The sequence below is a fragment of the Macrotis lagotis genome, chromosome 2, assembly GCF_037893015.1.
Source record: "Macrotis lagotis isolate mMagLag1 chromosome 2, bilby.v1.9.chrom.fasta, whole genome shotgun sequence".
Lineage (NCBI taxonomy): Eukaryota > Metazoa > Chordata > Mammalia > Peramelemorphia > Peramelidae > Macrotis > Macrotis lagotis.
Genome location: NC_133659.1, coordinates 343,199,823 through 343,214,017, shown reverse-complemented (window position 1 = coordinate 343,214,017; position 14,195 = coordinate 343,199,823). Strand labels below are relative to the sequence as shown.

Here is a 14,195-nt window from a genome sequence, read left to right as displayed (position 1 = left end):
GACAAACTTGGGACGAGGGATGTGCTTTGGAGGACCACACCAAACTCTTCAGATCTTTTATTCTTTTACAAATATTTATAATCAATACTGGAAAGGACCAAACAAAATGAAATGATGTTTCTTCTTGGCTTTGGACCAATGATTAAAAAACAAAACAAAACTCTATCACCTTTTCTTGCTTCTCCCCATAAGTGCTGTGAGCCACCCTTCTAATCAACTAACTTCTTTTTTTCTTTCTTTCTCTTTCTTTCTTTCTTTCTTTCTTTCTTTCTTTCTTTCTTTCTTTCTTTCTTTCTTTCTCCTGGTTTCCCTTACAATATGAATGTTAAGATTGATAAGATTCTCTTCTCCCAGCAGTATGTCCACCTGCTAGTCACTCTGCTAGTATCCCTGTAAAAGACCTGAGGGTCATTTTCTATTCTTTCAATTGTTTCATAACTTGCCAGGGCCAAAGATTTGATCACCAGGTGTCCAACCTCCAGGTGCTAGATGGACTGCTTGGCACTTAGACTGAGCCATGGAGAGCAGTGTTAGGGCCAGGAAAGTACTCAAGCCTTTCCAGTGTGGTAACAACTGCTGGGACTTGCATTCCAGCTGGCAGAGATTTCAAGAATCCAGAGTCCCTTCCATTGCCCTATGAAACATCCAGAGAGAACTCTGGGGAAAAAGATGATTCCAGCTGCCACCCTGAGCATGCTGGAGGCTAGCCAACTCATTTAAGTCCAAGATTATAAGGAGCAACTCATCTAGAGTCACACAGATAGTAAATGTTAAAGGTAGGATCAGAACCCTGGACTTCTTGACCCACTGTTCTGACTGGTCTGGGACTATTTTATGTTCTGTTATCTAGCATCTTTATCTATCTCCATTACAGCAGAGACTGAGTCTTAGGTATCCAAGTAGCCCCCAGAACCAAGCTCCAGATCACCCTCCAGAAGTAAATAACTGTTTTTTGAATGTTTAGTATTATTACTACTATACAAACACATGGCACCTTCTATGCTATACTTTCTAAATCACTTTCTAGTTGACCACCAACAAGAAATAGTGAGAAGAATGTGAGATTTGAGGGCAAAGAGACTGGATTCTCCTTTCCATTTCTCCTACTTTTTGCCTAGTTTGATTTGATATAGGTCACTTCAAATTTTCACTTTTTTGTATACCCAGGTTTAGTTTTCTCAGGTCTGAAATGAAGGGACTGACTAGAGGATGTCAAGTTTCTGTTTTAAATCCTTGAATCCCACCTGATTAGAGCCCCATGAGGCTGACTAAGCAGCATCTCCATTTACTAGAGTAGAAGCTATCACACAGCTATTTGCTTCAGAGTCAGGGACTGAACTATGATCTCTTGATTCCTGCAATTCACTAAAGCCCATTTGATGATATTCATTCCTACCCCTATCTAGTCATGCCTCTCCATTTCTGTACTCCAGGACAAAGAGGGAGGGTTTAAACTTATGAAGGCCTTCATACTTTATTTTTTTCATCCATGTGCACACATATATTTTTAAGTTACAAAATTTCCTTCCACCCTCCCTTCCCACCCCCTCCCCTCAGCTGCAAACATTGTATATACATACATACCTACATAGCATTGTCCATACATATTTTTGATAAACATGTTTACAGACTAGTCATTTGGGATTTGAGGAATTAGTTTTAAGGGGAAAAGATATATGTATAATGTTTTTTATAATGTGTTCATCAGATTCTGAAGATTTTTTCTTTTTTTCTTTTCTTTTTCTTCCTCTGGATGGGGATAATAATGTCTATAGCCAGTCTAATAGGGTTGTCCTAGCTCTCTGAACTGCTGTGAGCAGCTGCTTCCATCAAGGCTGATCATCACACAATGCTGTTATTAATGTGGACATTGTTCTCTTGGTTCTGCTCCCCAGCTTAGCATCAGATCCTGTAACTCATTCATGTTTCTCTAGAGTTCGACCATTTATGTTATAGAACAATAATATTCCATAGTATTCGTGTACCATAACTTGTTTAACCATTCCTCAATTGATGGGCATCCCCTCAATTTCCAATTCTTTGCCATTACAAAAAGAGCTGCTATGAATATTTTGGAACATGTGGGATTTTTCCTATTTTTTTATGCTTTCTTCCAGACATAGGACTAGAATTGGAATTGCTGGATCAAAGGGAATGAATATTTTTGTTGCTCTTTGGGCATAGTTCCATATTGCTCTCCAGAATGGGTGGATCCATTCACAACTCCACCAGCAATGCATCAATGTCCCAATCCTCCCACAACCTCTCCAACATTGAGCATTTTCCCTTTTTTATCATCTTAACCAATCTGTTAGGAATGAGGAAATACCTCATAGCTGGGTTTTTTGTTTGTTTTTTGCTTTTTTGGTTTTTGCAAGGCAATGGGGTTGACTTGCCCAAAGTCACACAGGAAATTATTAAGTGTCTGAGACCAAATTTGAACTCAGGTCCTTCTGACTCCAGGGCTAGTGGTCTATCTACTACACCACCCAGCTGCCCACCATAGCTGTTTTAATTTACATTTCTCTAATCAGTAATGATTTGAAGCATTTTTATATGATTATATATAGCTTTAATTTCTTCATTTGAAAACTGTCTTTTCATATCCTTCGACCATTTATCAATTGGGGAATGACTTGTAACCTTACAAATTTGATGCAATCCTTTATATATTTTACAAATGAGACCTTTATCAAAATTGCTTAGTTGTGAAGATTGTTTCCCAGCTTTCTGTTTTCCTTTTGGCAGCATTGATTTTATTATTGCAAAACCTTTTTAATTTAATATAGTCAAAATCATTCATTTTGCAGTTTAGAATGTATTCTAATTCTCATTTAGTCATAAATTTATCCCCTTTCCATAGATCTGATAGAGTATTTCTTAGTCAATTAATTTATCTGTGCCTAAATCCTGTACCATTTTTGACCTTATTTTGGTATAGGGTGTGAGATGTGGGGTCTATGTCTAGTTTTTGCCATACTATTTTTCCAGTTTTCCTAAAAATTTTTGTCAAAAAGTGAGTTCTTGTCCCAGAAGCAGATGTCTTTGGGTATGTCAAACTTTGGATTGCTGTAGTCATTTACTGCAGTTTCTTTTGAATCCATCCTAATCCACTGATCCATTACTCTATTTCTTAACCAGTACCAGGCAGTTTTGATGACTGCTACTTAATAGTATAGTTTTAGATCTGGTAGAGCTAGACCACCTTCCCTTACTTTTATTTTTCATCATTTCCCTTGCTATTCTTGACAAATGAATTCTGTTACTATTTTTTCTAGCTTGGTAAAATAGTTATTTGGTGGTTTGATCAGTATGACACATAATAAGTAAATTAATTTGGGTTTTATATTAGCTCAACATAACCATGAGCAATTGACATTTTTCTAATTATTTAGCTCTGACTTTATTTGGGTGAGAAGTACTTTATGATTGTGTTCATACAGTTTCTGGGTTTGTCTTGGGAGGCAGACTCCCAAGTATTTAATGTTGTCTATAGTTACTTTAAATGGAATTTCTCTTTCTATCTCTTGCTTTTGGGTTTTGTTGTTCATATATAGAAATGTTCATGATTTATGTGCGTTTATTTTATATCCTGCTACCTTGCTGATTTTGTTAATTGTTTCAAGGAGTTTTTAAGATGATTTTCTTGGTTCTCTAAATATACCATCATATCTGCAAAGAGTGAAAGCTTTGCTTCTTCAGGTTAAGTGGCTTGCCCAAGGCCACACAGCTAGGTAATTACTAAATGTCTGAGACTGGATTTGAACTCAGGTACTCCTGACTCCAGGGCCGGTGCTCTATCCACTGAGCCATCTAGCCACCCCCCCTTCAATTTCTTTTTCTCCTCTTATTGCTACAGCTAGCATTTCTAAGTCTATATTGAATAGAAATGGTGTAATAGACATCCTTATTTCATCCCTGATTTTATTGGAAATGCTCCAAGTTTATTCCTATTACATATATTTGTTGACAGTTTTACATAGATGCTATTTATTATTTTAAGGAAAACTCCATTTATTCCTAAATTTTCTAGTGTTTTTAATAGGAATGGCTGTTGTATTTTATCAACTTTTTCAGCATCTATTGAGATAATCATATGATTTCTGTTGGTTTTTCTAATGATGTGTTCAATTATGTTGAGTATTTTCCTAATATTGAACCATCCCTGCCTACCTGGTATAAATCCTACCCTGATCATAGTGTATTATCCTAGTGATAACTTGCTTTAGTCTCATTGCTAAAATTTTATCTCAGATTTTTGCATCAATATTCATTAGAGAGATTGGTCAATAATTTTGTCTATTTGGGTTCTTCCTGGTTTAAGTATCAGCACTATATTGGTGTCACAAAAGGAGGTTGACAGAACTCCTATTTTTAAAAATAATTGATGTTGAATAGGGATTAATTGTCTTCTAAATGTTTGGTAGAATTTGCATGTAAATCCATCTGGCCCTGGGAGACTTTTTCTTAGGGAATTTATTGATGGTTTCTTCAATTTCTTTTTCTGAAATGGGGTTATTTAAGTAATTTATGTTCTCTTCTGTTGATCTGGGCATATGTATTTTTGTAAATATTCATCTATTTCACTCAGGTTATCCAATTAATTGGCATACAGTTCAGCAAAGTAGCTCCTAATTCTCTTTAATTTCTTCCTCACTGATAGTTAGTTCACCTTTTTCATTTTTAATACTAGTAATTTGGTTATCTTTTTCTTTTTAAAAAAATCAAATTAACCAATGATTTGTTTATTCTATTGGCATTTTCATAAAACCAACTCTTAGTTTTATTTATGAGATCAATGGTTTTATTGATTTCGATTTTATTAATCTCTCCCTTGATTTTCAATATTTCTAATTTGATATTTAGAGTTCTTTAATTTGTTCCTTTTCTAGTTTTTTTAGTTGCATACCCAATTTATTGATCTCTTCTTTCTCTATTTTATTCATATAGGCATTTAGAGATATAAAATTTCCCCTCAAAACTACCTTGGCTGCATCCCATAAATTTTGGTATGATGTCTCATTAGTATCATTTTCTTGGATATAATTATTGATTATTTCTATTATTTGCTGATTGATCCACCCATTTTTAAATTTTTTAAAATGTTATTTAAGGCAATGGGGTTAAGTGACTTGCCCAAGGTCATACAGCTAGGTAACTATTAAGTGTCTGAGACTGGATTTGAACTCAATTCCTCCTGACTCCAGGGCCAGTACTCTATCCACTGCACCACCTAGCTGCCCCACCATGCATTATTTAAAATGATGTTATTTCATTTCCATTTAGTTTTTGGTTTATCTTTCCATGACTCTTTACAACAAGTAAGTTTTATTGTATCATGATCTGAGAAGTGTATATTTATTATTTCTGCCTATCTACATTTGTTTATAAAGTTTTTGTGCCCTAGTACACAGTCAGTGTACTGGAATAGGTACCATGTACTACCAAGAAAAAGGTATATTCTTTTCTATCCCCATTAATTTTCTTCAGAGATCTATCATATTTAAGTGTTCTAAGATTTCATTCACCTTCTTAACTTCCTTTTTGTTTATTTTCTGATTAGATTTATCTAGTTCTGAGAGAGGGAGACTGAGGTCCCCTATTATTAAAGTTTTCCTGTCTTTATCTCCTTGTAATTCACTCAGCTTTTCCTCTAGGAATTTGGATGCTATACCACTAGATGCATGCATGTTTAGAAATGATATAGCATCATTAGCAATGGTGACTTTTTTCATCTTTTTTTCAAGGCAGTGGAGTTAAGTGACTTACCCAAGATCACACAGCTAGGCAATTATTAAGTGTCTAAGGCTGGATTTGAACTCAGGTACTCCTGACTCCAGGGCTGGTTCTCTATCTACTGTACCACCTAGATGCCCCAATTGTGACTTTTAAGAAGATATACTTTCCTTCCTTTAAACCTTTTAATGAGATTGATTTTTGCTTAAACTTTAACTGAGATCAAGATTGCTACCCCTGATTTTTTTTTACTTCAGTTGAAACAAAATAAATTTTTCTCCAAGCTTTTACCTTTACCTGTGTGTATATCTCTGCTTCAAATGTGTTTCTTGTAAACAACATATTATAGGATTCTGGTTTTTAATACATTTTGCTACCAACTTCCAATTTACAGTTAAGATCAATAATTCTGTATTTCCCTCCATGTTATCTTTCTCTATTTATATTTTTCCCTTTCCTTTCCTCTTATTCCTCCCCACCAAAATTTTCCTCCCTTTCCGCTTTGACTTTTGTTTTAAAATGTAACTTTCAGCTTATTTTCACTTATACCTTCCCCTTCCCTTTTATCAGTCCCTTCTTCCCTTTTATTTCCCTTTCCCTGTCTCCACCCCCCCACACACACAGATCAGGATAAATTTTTAAACCCAGGTGGGAATGTATCTTATTCCCTGCCTAGGCCAAATATAATATTCAGGGTTCACACTCTCCCTTCTTTTCCTCTAAAATTATAAATCTTTGTGCCTCTTTACCTGGTATTATTTATCGCTCTAGTACTGTTATCAAGAATCATCTATCACAGTTTGATTATTTGATTGCTTGATAAACTCATACTGTTATCAAAGTATCATCACAGATTGCTTGATAAGCAGCATTGTCTCAAATTACATCAAATTATAATTATGATTATAATCATTTTTTGCCTTACCCCCTTTTCAAGTACCCTCCAAGGACACACAGCAGCCTATTCATGAACCAAAGTATCATCCAAAGCCAAATCATTTTTTGACCTATTTGTGCCCCTCCCCCAGGCTTATTTTCTCTCACACTTTACCCCCCACCCACCCACCCAGGGTACTTAACCCCTTGTTAAGTGAAGCAAGGATTAGGTCAAACCCTGTTATTAGCTACAAGAACCTTAAAGATCTGTAAGTACTGGGAAGCTCTGGAGGTCTTCCCTGAGGACTTTACAAATGATTGTAAGTTACAGAGACACTGACTCAGGTCACCCCAGTTTATGATGCCCCCATTAGACAAAGTGCTAAGCTTTGTCAGCACAGCAGAGGTAAAGAGAATCAATGGATAATAAGACACAAGTTTAAAGTTAACATTCCTACAAAAAACAAAACCAAAAAAAAAATAAAATAAAGTTAACACTCCTGCTTTTCTTCAAGGCTTTTTCTCTCAAACAAAATGAAATCATCTTGGACTTCTTCAATGGAGAGCCAAGACCCAACTATATCCATATCCTTTAGTCCAATCTCTTTAATTGTATTTGACCCTTTAAACTGTCCTGAGAAAAGTAAAATTCTAAAGAATTAGAAGTATTATATCTTCCCTTTTAGGATTGTATACAATTTGATGGTCTTGAGCAAAATTTGTTTTGTTTTGTTTTGTTTTCCTTCCCCTTTTCATTTAGCTTTTTATGCAACTCTTGAGTCATGTATTTGGTCTTTGAAATCCTCTATTTTGTTGAACATCCATCTTTTTCCCTGACAGTATATGCTGAATTTTGCAGGGGTGGTACATTCCGGGTTGTAATCCCAGGTCCTTTGCTCTCCAATATATATAGTATTCCAGGCCTTCCGATCCTTCAGTGTTGAGACTGATAGGTCCTGTATGAGTCTGATTGTGTTTCCTTTGTATTTGAATTGTTTTCTTTTTGCTGTTTGCAATATTCTCTTCTTTATCTGAGAGTTCTAGAATTTGGCTAAAAAAGCCCTTGGTGTTTTTATCCGAGAGTCTTTTTCTGGAGGGGTTCTGTGGATTCTTTCAAATGATTATATTGTTTTCTTGTTCTAGCAATTTGGCCAGTTTTCCCTTATAATTTCCTGCATAATGTTTCCTAGGTTCTTTTTTTGATCTATGCTTTCTGGTAGTCTGATGATTCATAGATTGTCTCTCTTGGATCTATTTTCCAGGTCATTTTTTTTTTCCCTAAAAGGTATGTTACATTTTTTCAATTTTTTCAACCTTTTTATTTTGCTTGATGGAATCTTGTAGTCTCATAGATTCATTTATTTCTATTTGTTCAATTCTAATTTTTAGGGTTTCATTTTCTTCAACTACCTTTTATGTTTCCTTTTTAAAGACGTTGAATTCTCTGATCAATTTTTCATAATTTTCCCGCATTACTCTCATTTCTTTTTCCATTTTTCTTCTTCCTCTCTTTTTTTGGTTTATGAGTTCTTCTTTAAGCTCTTAGATGAGTTTTTGTATTTGAGTCCATTTTATGGACTGTTTTGATACTTCCCCTGTGAATGCTTTTTGCTGATTTCTTCTTCAGACATAACATTGTTATCATCTTTGTCTGTAAAGTAGTTTTCTATAGTGAAAGTTCTTTTAGCTTTTTTGCTCATTTTCGTTGTTTAAGTTCTGCTTCTGGGGTATAGGGAGTATAGATCCAAGTTGGTTTTTGTTTGTTTGCTTTTAGTAGGGCTGGGGTCTGATCCCTGACTTGTCATTGACCAAGGTGTTAGGCCTTGCCTTTACAGAGATTTATTTTCTTCTTTATGTCCAGGTTCTGACTTAGCAGTGGTTTGTTCCTGACCCAGTCCTGTCTTTTGCCCTGGTGTTCCCAGGGTTGAGACTTTGGGGTTGGGATCCTCCCTGCTGGTTTGATATCTAGCTGCTGAGACCTCTGCTATGTCAAGCTGTCAGGACTTGGATTGCACTGTGGCTATAACTAAAACAGTAAAGAAATAGTTGAAAAGAAATAGAGAACTCTGGGATTAAACATCTGCCCCTTCAGATGAAAAATAAAGGGGGGGGAGCAAGAAAGAAGCACTGTACCAGCCACTTTAGTTTCTTAACCAGAGAAAGTTCAACAATGATCATTCATCCCACACTCTGGTCACCATTCTCCCATCTGTCCCTGGTGGACAAAGGTTCTGGCTGCCCTGTTGGAGCCATCCTGGACTTAGCCCTATTCTCTTCTGCTTCTGCCGTCTGCCCATCTGTGCATCTTTGTGTCTGCATCTAAGACTGCTGCTAGAGCAACCACAACCAGCTGCTCCTCTCCAGAACCAAAAGCCAAAAGCCTCCACACTTTTGCTGTTCATGCTGTTCTATTTCACACAAACCCTCCCCCTTGGAGCTCCAGGTCTCATTCTTGAGTTTGTAGCCCAAGAAAGTTCAATCCACCTTTGAACTTCAGCTCTTCTCATGCATTCCTCCATGACACAGAAACATTCACTGTCACAGCAAGAAGCAAATTTTAAGAGTTTAGCAAGATTTAACTAAGCAGAATCCTCTAGATGGTACTAAAGCATGAAACTGAGGTGGGGAGAGATATGGAAAAGATCTGTGAGCACCCTCTTTTCACTATCAATGATAGGAGAGTCACCACATTTGAGATCTCCCATGACCTTCTCAGCTGTGCTACCTCAAGTAGTAATAGAACTTAACCAATTGTACTTAGAACAGATCCAAATTTCATGTGACACAATTTGATGAGTATTAAAGGACTGATTCAAAGAGTGTCTGAGAGAGATAACTTGGAAGGTTGGGGGGGGGGGACCTCAGACCTTGGTATTATCATCAATAAAGAATGATGACTTTTTATGAGAATAATTTTATGAGATTAATATCCAGATGACTTGAGGTCATCCTTAATAAAGATATGAGATAGGAATGGTCAGATTTTTTGCAAGTGACATTCTCCAGCAGAGTTCATCTTTGCAGCGCAGCAATACACACTTGTCACTGAAGTAAGAATATAGACAATACATAACTCCCCTGCATTTATTAAATGACTTTTTAAAAGCTGCATTCAGTAGCACAAACTATCATTTTAAAAGCTTTTCTTCTCCAATTTAAGTCACCTAAGATTCCTTTAAAAAATGACAAAAGATATAACTTTGTCCAAAGATCTTGGATTATTAATATTGAGCAACTAACATGATCCTGGAGCTGTCCAAAGCACAAACCGCAAGATCTTCCAAATGCCCATGATTACAATCAATCAATTAACAAGCATTTATTAATCATGTATCATGGACCAGACCTTGTGCTAAGTGCTGAGGATGTGAAAACACAAATGAGATGATATTCTAACAAGGAATACAGTAGGTACACACAAGCTGCTGGGAAGATTAGGATGGGCCCCCTGAAGAAGGTGTTTAAACTAGGTTTCAAAGAAAGCCAGGAGTTCTAAGAGATGAAAATTAGCATTTCAAGATTGAGGAATGGATTGCCAGTTCGAATCTTGTAATAAATAAACAAAAATACTTGATGCATACCAAATAAACAATGGCTCATATATAGACTCTCATGACTATTTTAATGTATGTAGGTGCTGCTCTGATGGATAAAAAAATAAGTTTAAAATGTTAATCAATGCATAGTTGCTTTTTGTGTACCAATGAGTACCAACATAAAACTACTATTGAATGGATGTATATGTGTCTATATATGCTCTTTTCTCCCAAGGACTCTTTTATTCAAATACAAAATCATTTTTGGCATTCAAAACCCTTCATAATTTGCCCCCTCCTACCTTTCCAATCCTCTTACATCTTAACTCCCCAATATATGTTTTTCAACACAATGACAGGGGTCTGTCTCCTTGTTGTTCCATCAAAACTCTATCTCTTGGCTCTGAGCATTTTCACTAACTGTCCATCATCTCCTTCCTCATCTCTGCTTCCTTGTTTCCCCTTGTTTCCTCCAAGTCCCTTGTTATATAATATGAAAACTTGCCCAATTTCTCTTAATTCTAGTGCCTTCCCTGTGCTCATTATTTCCTGTTTATCTGCTGTATATCTTTTCTTCCCAACTTATTTGATTACCATCTCTTGGGGCAGGAACTATCTCTTTACTTCTTTTTGTATCCCCAGTTCATTGCAGTCTGGAACATAGTAGGCACTTAATAAATATTTATTGACTGAAAGTGAGCCACTTTCATGTTGTCCATAGAGAGAGCATAAATAGCATCATTTGGGGAAACCATTCTAATGGAGTTGGGTTGGCCACACCCTTCTGAATAGCTGCTGAGCAGGAAAGTCAGTGTAGCTGAAGCAACCAGATCCCCTGAGAAAGAGACAAGAGGTAGCAAGTTCCAGGCCAAGTCAAAGCACCACTTGCACCTTGACAGATCTCCCCCCTCCAATGCTGAATGTGGTCACCCAAGAGGCTGGAGAATAGTAGTCTCCCAACCCAGCCCCCCAGAACCATTAGTGAGGGAAAAAATCACTGTGGGGTCACCTTTCTCATTCCCATAGCAACAGCTGCTGGCCAACAGTCCTCCAGACCACTGGTCCTACTTCCAGACTAGCCCTTGAAACTACCTTCTTGGGAAGCAACCCCAAGGGAAGCAGCTTGATACCTGCTTCTGCCAGGGCTCTAGCCTCAGCTACTGAAGACTGAAAAGAAAGTTCTCACTCTTCATCAAATACAATGGCATTGTGGAATGGTTCAGCTTCAGAAACAGACATAATTTTACTAATAGAAATGACACTAAAGAAAATGATTACGGCCTCCTGATGAACTCCCAAGGACCATGGGCTCTTCCTTGTGCAGGCAAACTGTCTTCTATGTGATGGCTCCTATGACAAAGTGAGTTCCCTGAGGTCAGAAGCTGTCTTGCTTATCTATTTGTATGCCCAGCACTTAGCATAGTGTATGGGACATAAGTGCTAAATCATTCATTCATTCAAATGGTTTCCACTAGACAAAACATATGCACAGCATACCCCTTAGCTACCAGGCTCATAATGGAAAAAAGTCAGGGGAGAAATCAGTTTGACCTGCTAGGTTCCTGATGAAACCATTCTGGCCCTGGTGGTCCCTGCTTCCCTTTCTAAAATTCTCACAAACCATCTCTTTAGTAACAAGCTCTAAAACTATCTTAGGACCTGAAGTCAAGCTCACTTACCTCTAGGTAAAGATTCAATTCAATTCCCATTTTGAATAATGGAACCTTTTCTTTTTCTCTATCACCTCTTCCATCCACCCTCTTCCATTCACCCTCATCTCTAAGAGCACCGCCCATGACTCAGTGGTCATTGGTTCCTTCAGGACCCTGGTTATCCTCAATGGGATCTTTCATCAAACAATCCATCAATTACTCGACAAGTATTTAGAAAGTGCTGAACCCTGGAGATCCCTATGTAAAGAATAAATCAATCTTCACACCCAAGGAGTCAGCATTCAAATGGGGGTGACAAGAATTTATATGGAAAATTTTTTTTTCTCAGAAATGTCATTTTTATTTCTTATTCTTAAATCCAGGACAAATAAATACAATTATATCATAGGGAAACAGTTAACTGTTGAAAACACATCTAATCTCACATATACTTGCTACTGACCATCTATGGAAAAATTCCCCTCTCCTCCAACTCTTCTAAATGGAATTAAACTTTTTTAAAACAGTTTAAACCCTCAAAAGAACAGGAAGGGGGTTGGATGGGGTGCAGGAGCAGAATTCTTGACTTGAAGGCAGAGTTTGGGCTAGGTCAATGATTGTCAAAAGATTGATTTCTAAGGAGCAGAAAAGTGGATAAAAAAATGGCCTTTCTCAGAGCACCACTCATCAGTGTCTGTAGGTACAAGGGAGCTGCTCTCTCACCTCTCCCTCCCTTATGAAGCAGCTGTGTCTTCCTTTCTGAAGTGACTCTGTCAAGCCCAACAAAGAACATGGGAACTCTCACCAACCTGGTAGAAGGACTAATCCAAACCTAGCCCCTCACAGTCCCTAGGCCACAGGTGACCATAAAATCCATCCTGCCCCTAATTCCTCCCCAGCCTTAGGGAAAGATAGGTAGAGCTGCAGCTGCAGAAGGGACTTTTGGTACTGGGTCTGAGAAGGAGAGGGAAGAGGGTACTGGATGCCCATCCCCTTCAATGACAAAAATGCTCCAGCATGCACTGGCATGGGGCTTAGCATGACTTGAAGGTGGAGAAATAGTGATGTGTCTGAGCTGCCTTGGCTGAGATGTGTCTGTTTGGGTCATACTGCAGCAGTTGCATAAGCAGGTCCTTGCCTTCTGGGTCAAGACTAGGCACAATCTCCTCTATCAACTTCCTGGTCCACTTAGGGAAACTGCCCTTATAGTCTGGCAGCTGGGTGACCCCTGGCCACATGGCCTCACTGGGTGTACCCAGGGTCCAAAAAATTCGAAACAGCTGATCAATCTCAGAATTCCCAGGAAACAGGGCCCTGTATGTCACCATTTCTGCAAAGATGCAACCAATGCTCCAGACATCCACGGTTGTTGAGTAGAACTTGCAGCCCAGGAGAATCTCAGGGGAGTGATACCAGAGGGTAACGACCTCATGGGTGTAGGTACGTAGGGGCATGCCAAAGGCCCGGGCCAACCCAAAATCAGCCAGCTTGATGACACCTAGCTCATTGATGACAAGGTTCTGGGGCTTGAGATCATGGTGGATGACCCTATGAGAATGGCAGAAATTGACCCCTTGGAGCAGCTGGAAGAGGTAGCTCTTGACAAGGTGCAGAGGTAGTTCTGTGGCTGCAGCCAAGTCCGTGTATTTCTTCAGGTCCTGGCTGAGGAAATCAAATACCAGATACAACTTTTTCTCACTATGAATCACATCTATTAGCCTGACAATACTGGGGTGCTTAAGCTCTTTGAGAAGGGAGCTTGCCTGAATGGCAGTGCTAGGGACGCCCTCAGTTTCTGAGTCCAGGAGGATCTTCTTCAGGGCCACCAGCTGCCCAGTCTGCTTGTTCCTGGCCTTGCACACCACCCTGTAGGTGCCCTCACCAATCTTCTTCACCTTCTGGAACACGTCCATCCCGGGGGCCACCCTGGGGGCTGCAGGCTTGGGGCCAGTCCTCAGGGCACTGGGAGGCTCCTGCCTGGCACCCCCAAGCATTGAAGCCAACCCCATATGGAAAATATCTTTAAAAATTCAGCAGGTAAGGAGATGAAGCAAGAAAGGGACTTTATAAGATAGATGGGGTAGATTCCAGGTACTTAGGAAAACCATGGTAGTGACCCAGGGATCTATCTTCCAGGGATGGAAGATAGTCTAACATTTGAGGAACAGAAACAGAGACAATTTGACTGCATTTAAGAGCATGGCAGGGGAGTCATGGGCAATGAGGCTGGAAAGATAGGTTGGAGCCAAGTTATGGAGCACTTCCAAAGTCTAACATAGGAATTCCTATTTTTGTCCTGGAGAACATAGGGATCCACTGAAATTTCTTTCGCCAGGGAGTGTTCTGGACAGAGTCACTTTAGCATTTGATGATGTCTTGCAGGGATGAGAGATTG

The 14,195-nt window shown here is 38.5% G+C and overlaps 1 pseudogene; it reads right to left on the bottom strand.

Annotated features, from left to right (window-relative positions):
* Positions 1 to 6,836: 6,836 nt before the first annotated feature.
* The window catches only part of LOC141515588 (cyclin-dependent kinase 3 pseudogene), a 41,989-nt pseudogene continuing 34,630 nt past the window's right edge, over positions 6,837 to 14,195 (bottom strand).